Genomic DNA, 7,153 nt, shown 5'->3' on the forward strand with positions numbered 1-7,153 from the left:
TCTTGGTGTTAGTGGTTCAACGAATATAAACAGGAACAAGGTGGCGTGGTGATTGTTCATATTGGTGATTTTAAGAAAGAAGAATGATGATGGGTTGGTGGAAGGTGGCGTGTTTGTTTGCTCGTGATGGTTATGGCTTTGGTGTTGTTTAGTTTGATAGAAATGAAAGGAAGATAGTGGGTGTATGTGAAGGTGTTTGAAATTGTAATCGGTTAGAAATAGAAACATAAGTATTGCAACTTGATTATGGTTTGTGAGTTTTATATTCAAGCATGAAAGTGGTAGTGTGTATCTATAAGTTAAGTATCATATTCATATTCATATGTATGATATATTGCACAGATAAATTCATCAATCAACAATAGTGATTGAATAATAATAATACTTATAATAGCTCCTAATTTGTTGTGTATTGAATTGAGAGGTTGATGCTTAACAGAAATCACCATTTAGTCGACATGAATCTGGTGCAGAACAAAAGAAATAAAAAGAATTACATCAGCTGGGGACGTGAACAGATAAAGGAGGGATTAAATTGATTTGTGATAGTGATTCCTAATAGATTTTGTTTACATGTGATTACACAATCGATCAATTTGATTTAGCAAACAAGAAAACAAATTAAATGTATTGTGATGGTGAATTAAATCGTACATCAGATTCTGATTTTTTATAGATTATGTAACTAATATTAATATTTAATAATTATATTAATAATAATAATAATACCAATTAATAATAATTATATTAGTAATAAGAATAATAATAATATTAATAAGATACTAAAAATAATAAACTTAAAAATAATGATAATATTAATAATATGATGATATTTAGTAAGTTTAATAATAATTAATAATAATGATAACTGATAATATTTAAAATTCCAATTAATTAAAGTATACTTTATTAATTCAACACATTATACAATTATACTTATATTTATATTTATAGAATATATATACATATTTATTTACAAACCAATGTTCGTGAATTGTCGGGATTAGTCAAAGGTTAAACGAATACATTAAAGCAGTTCAAAAGTTTTGAGACTCAACTTTACAGGCTTTTGCTTATCGTGTCGAAATCATATAAAGATTAAGTTTAAATTTGGTCGGAAATTTCTGGGTCATCACAACTTAGGGCCGAGTTAAGGGCCACAAGATCAGTGGATGGAGTGTCATAACTCCACTTTCAACCACCTTCATCTTTCTACTTCAAGTTTAGAGAGAGAAACTCATTTAAGAGAGAGAAAGCTCAAATCAAGGAGGAAGAAGTTGATTTCGGGCCAAACCGCGTGTGTTAAATTTGTTTATCTAATCACTAGCTACGTTGTAATTGTGGTGGTAAGCTCTAACTTTGATTTCCTTATTTTAATTTGTTTAAGGGTTAGGGTTAGGGTTAGTGATGAACATAAAACCCATATTTGGTGATTTTGGGTGTTCTTGGGTAAGATTGGGTCATAAGGACCCAAGGATGACTAACCTAGGGTTTTGGAAATGTTAAATGGACTTATGAGTCATAATTGGTTAGTTAATTACTAGCACACCTAGTTATTAAGCAAATGGGTGTTAATGGGGTTAGTGGATGACCCGAAATGGGTGTGTGACTCTAAAATGGTTAAATGGGTAATAATTGACCTAGTTGGGAAAGATGGGTATGAAATACCCCAATTGTGTATTAGTTAGTGTTGTTGGACCTTAGTCACTAGCTTTTAGTGATATGTGATGGTCTTGACCTTAAATGGACGGTTTTGGTGAAAATGGGCATTTAATGCATTTAAGTCATTAAATGCACATGAGTGAATGGTTGGTGTTTAGTCCAACTAGTTTGTGTGTTGATTGAGTACTTATTGTATTAGGTACTTTGCCTTGAAGCTTGCGGAAGTATAAAACATTCACCGAAGGCGTTAAGGTGAGTGGAGTAATTATGCATGTATGTATATAGTGTATTTATTTGTATGCTATGGTATGAACCACGAAGCCTGATAATGCTAAAAACGAACATATATTTCATAGCATTATCCCTCAAGAAAGACAAGCTTTTGGTTGCAATTGTTCTATTTACAAGTGATATTCGTTTAAATAATAAAAGGTGAAGACAAAAGACAGATTCGACGAATTGAAGACGCAAACGACCAAAAAGCTCAAAAGTACAAATTACAATCAAAGTGGTTCAAATTATTGATGAGAAACGCTTAAAAGTTACAAAAGTACAAGACGCAAAATGCAAAATACAAGATATTAAATTGTACGCAAGGACGTTCGAAAATCCGGAACCGGGACCAAAGTCAACTTTCAACGCGCAACGCAACGGAGCAAAAATTACAAGTCAACTATGCACATAAATATAATATAATATATAAATAATTCTTAAATATTATATATATTTATAAAACCGTCGGCAAGAAGCAAACAAACTCGTGTGAGCTGGAAAAGCAGGCCATGCGATCGCATGGACTGGAAGTGCAATTTCCATGCGATCGCATGGATCACTTTTTCTGGCCACACCCCTATAAAAAGCAGTTTGGTGATCGAATAATAACACATCTTTTTCTCTTCTTCATCTATCAACGTATATATATATATTATAATTTTAATTTTAATTTTAATTTTAATAATAAGGGTATGTTAGTGAATGTTGTAAGGGTGTAAGTCGAAATTCTGTCCGTGTAACGCTACGCTATTTTTAATCATTGTAAGTTATGTTCAACCTTTTTAAATTAATGTCTCGTAGCTAAGTTATTATTATGCTTATTTAAGCCGAAATAATCGTGATGTTGGGCTAAATATTAAAGACGGGGTAATTGGGCTTTGTACCATAATTGGGGTTTGGACAAAAGAACGACACTTGTGGAAATTAGACTATGGGCTATTAATGGGCTTTATATTTGTTTAATTAAATGATAGTTTGTTAATTTAATATAAATATTTACAATTGGACGTACCTATAAATAACCATATACACTCGATCGGACACGATGGGCGGGATATTTATAAGTACTAATAATCGTTCATTTAACCAGACATGGGAATGGATTAATAGTCAATGGACTTATTAAAACAGGGGTGAATTATATACAAGGACACTTGGTGTAATTATAGTTTAAGTCCCCAGTTAGTTGGAATATTTGACTTCGGATATAAGGATAATTTGACGAGGACACTCGCACTTTATATTTATGACTGATGGACTGTTATGGATAAAAACCAGACGGACATATTGAATAATCCAGGACAAAGGAAAATTAACCCATGGTAATAAACTAAAATCAACACGTCAAACATCATGATTACGGAAGTTTAAATAAGCATAATTCCTTTATTTCATATTTAATTGCACTTTTAATTATCGCACTTTAATTTATCGTCATTTTATTTATCGCACTTTTATTTATCGCAATTTCATTATCGTTATTTACTTTACACTTAAAATTAAGTTATATTTATTTTTAATATTTTACATTAGGTTTTAACTGCGACTAAAGTTTTAAAATCGACAAACCGGTCATTAAACGGTAAACACCCCCTTTTTATAATAATAATAATACTACTTATATATATATATTTATATTTTTACAAATATAGTTTTAAAAATATAGCCTTAAACTTGGCTAAGATCCCTGTGGAACGAACCGGACTTACTAAAAACTACACTACTGTACGATTAGGTACACTGCCTATAAGTGTTGTAGCAAGGTTTAGGTATATCCACTCTATAAATAAATAAATAACTTGTGTAAAATTGTATCGTATTTAATAGTATTTTGTAGTAAAAATATAACTATTTTGTATACACCTCGCATAACATCAAGTATTTTTGGCGTCGCTGCCGGGGAACTTGCTTAAACGCCGGAAGCGAAACGCTATATATGTATAAAAAAAGGATTTTTAATTTACTTTCGTAACAACACGTTTTAATTTTTAAAAAAATAATACAAAAATATAAAAAAAAAACAAAATATATATATTTTTAAGAATTGTTCAAAATATATAAATTATAAAGTATTTTTATTTTTAGTTTGTAAAAATATAAGTTTTTATTTCATTTATATAAATATTTTATATAATTATTAAAACAGAAAAAAAATATAAAAGTATACGGGCCACTATACTGTAGCAGCCCAACTTCTGGCCTGCTATCTTAAGCCATGCGACCGCATGGTATTACAACGGTCAGCTCATGCGATCGCATGAGCTGATTTGACACGCCTGGTACCTTGTACGACCAGTTTTGGGTTAGATTTATTTAATTATTATTATTAATTAATAACCCTAATTAGGTTTAGTATATTTTAATATTTAGTTTAGTTTTATTTAATTTATAATATTTAGTTATAATTAGTTTTAATAATTACTAAATTAATACTTTTATAAAATAAATAATATAAAAATAATATTTTTATAAAAATTAGTAATTTTATCAATTTTTGTCTCTTTTTATAAATTGTATATTTTTATTATTTAGTATGTAATTTGTATTTTTATCGCTCGTAATTAGTTTTAAAATATAGTATTTGCCGTAGTTATTTTTATTTCTAGATTTTTAGGCTTTGCCGTAAAATCCCTTAAGTGCTTTTTCTTTAGACTAAGATTTAAGTGCTTTAGAATTTTGCGACGCCGTTTTATAAATTTTAGTACTTTTTAAGTTATTACCGTTTTGGATATAGAATTCCTTTTAAGCTTTAATACTTTTAGACGCAACTTTTAATTCTTAGTTTTTAGACTTTTAAGTTTCGACGCGCTACGTTCTTTTTATTATTTTTCGACCTTTTATTTTTCGACGTTTTTCGACGCGTTCTTTTTCTTTCTTATTTCTCGCCGCTCTAGTTTTTAGGACATAGAATTTTCTTTTTCTTCTCTAAAATTTCTTTAAATTTCGACGAAAAATTATTTTAAGTGGTTAAATTGATAGACATCCAAAATTTTCTGGTTCGTAGTAATAGTTGAATTTGTTAGTGGCGAGTTGTGGGCTTCCGATTTAAAGGGTCCTGGCTACCTGCTGCATCTATTGGCTATTCTAAACGTGGGCAAAATCAGAAAAGTCTATTAATTTGATAACTTATATAATTTTTATATTTTATAACTAATAGGATATTCAGTGAATGCACCGAGTAAAACGTTCACCACCTGTAACCAGATCAAGACATCTAGCAAATATTGTCGCCATTGATTTTTCTTTAGAATCATCATCCAGTCGACCAAGTACTCCAATTCAAATTTCCGATAATCCATTTTTTGAACCCGGCCTCACAATTGAGAATCTGGAGGATATTCAGGGACAATTCAGAGATCCTGAACCACTAATCTTTCCTCCGGAACCACCAATCATTCAAACGGAGATTGTCGAGGAACAACCCATTAAATCAGAATCCTCTAGTGATTCAGATTCAAAAAATTCAATCATGGAAAATCTGGAACCTCTAAGTATGGAAGACCGAATGAGAGGTAAACGCACTGGCCAAGGTCACGCAATTACTCAACCAGACATTAATGGGCCAGATTATGAAATAAAAGGACAAATCCTACACATGGTAACAAATCAATGCCAATTTAGTGGTGCGCCGAAGGAAGATCCAAACGAACATCTTCGAACCTTTAATAGGATCTGTACTTTATTTAAAATCCGAGAAGTGGAGGATGAACAGATATATCTCATGTTATTTCCCTGGACTTTAAAGGGGGAAGCCAAAGATTGGTTAGAATCGTTACCTGAAGGGGCGATTGATACATGGGACGTTTTAGTTGAAAATTTTCTTAAACAATTCTTTCCGGCATCTAAAGCCGTGAGACTTCAAGGAGAAATTGTTACGTTCACACAAAAGCCAAACGAAACTCTATATGAAGCGTGGACAAGATTTGGAAAGTTATTGAGAGGATGTTCGCAACATGGTTTAGACACTTGTCAAATAGTACAAATATTCTACCAAGGATGTGACATCACTACACGAAAAGACATCGATATAGTAGCTGGTGGTTCCATTATGAAGAAAACCGCAACTGACGCTTACAAAATTATTGAAAACACTGCTTCCCACTCACATGAGTGGCATCAAGAAAAAGATATCGTTAGATCATCTAAAGCAGCTAGAGCCGATTCTAGCCATGACTTTGATTCCATTTCCGCAAAGATAGATGCTGTCGAGAGACGAATGGAAAAGATGACTAAAGATATCCACTCAATACGAATTAGTTGTGAGCAGTGTGGAGGACCACATTTAACAAAAGATTGTCTCAGTATTGAACAAACAATGGAACAAAGAGAGAATGTTTCATACATGAACCAAAGGCCTGGAAATAATTATCAGAATAATTATCAACCGCCAAGACCAATCTACAATCAAAACCAAAATTATAACCGAAATGTTCCATACAACAACCAACAAGGTCCTAGCAATCAACAAGTACCTAATAATACTTACAATCAGCAAAGACCTATTTTTCAAAACAAATCACCACAAACCGATGATAAAAAGCCAAATTTAGAAGATATGATGTCGAAGCTAGTTGAATCTCAAACGCAGTTTTTCACATCTCAGAAACAAACCAATGAACAAAATGCTCAAGCATTTAGAAATCAACAAGCTTCTATTCAAAATTTGGAACAAGAAGTAAGCAACCTAGCAAGGTTGATAGGTGAAAGAAAACCGAGAAGTCTACCTAGTGATACAAATGCTAACCCCCAGAATGAAACAGCTAAAGCTATTACCACAAGAAGTGATATTACACTTAAACCACCTGAAATGCCTGTAATCTCTGATGACACTATTCCTACTCCACAAGAACCACAACCTGAGCAAGATAAGGAAACAGAACCGGTAGTTGAAAAGGTTAATGAAGATAACACATTTAAGGCTAAACATTATGTTAAACCATACCAACCACCACTTCCTTACCCGAGTAAAATGAGAAAAGAGAGACTTGAAGCCGAGCAATCCAAATTCTTGGATATGTTTAAACAAATAAATGTAAATCTTCCTTTCATTGATGTGATTTCAGGAATGCCTAGATATGCTAAATTTCTAAAAGATCTAATCACAAATAGAAAGAAAATGGAAGAACTCTCGGCTGTTACTATGAATGCTAATTGTTATGCAGTACTGTTGAATAAGATACCAGAAAAATTATCAGATCCAGGAAGTTTCACAATTCCA

This window comes from Rutidosis leptorrhynchoides, chromosome 8, assembly GCF_046630445.1.
Source record: "Rutidosis leptorrhynchoides isolate AG116_Rl617_1_P2 chromosome 8, CSIRO_AGI_Rlap_v1, whole genome shotgun sequence".
NCBI lineage: Eukaryota > Viridiplantae > Streptophyta > Magnoliopsida > Asterales > Asteraceae > Rutidosis > Rutidosis leptorrhynchoides.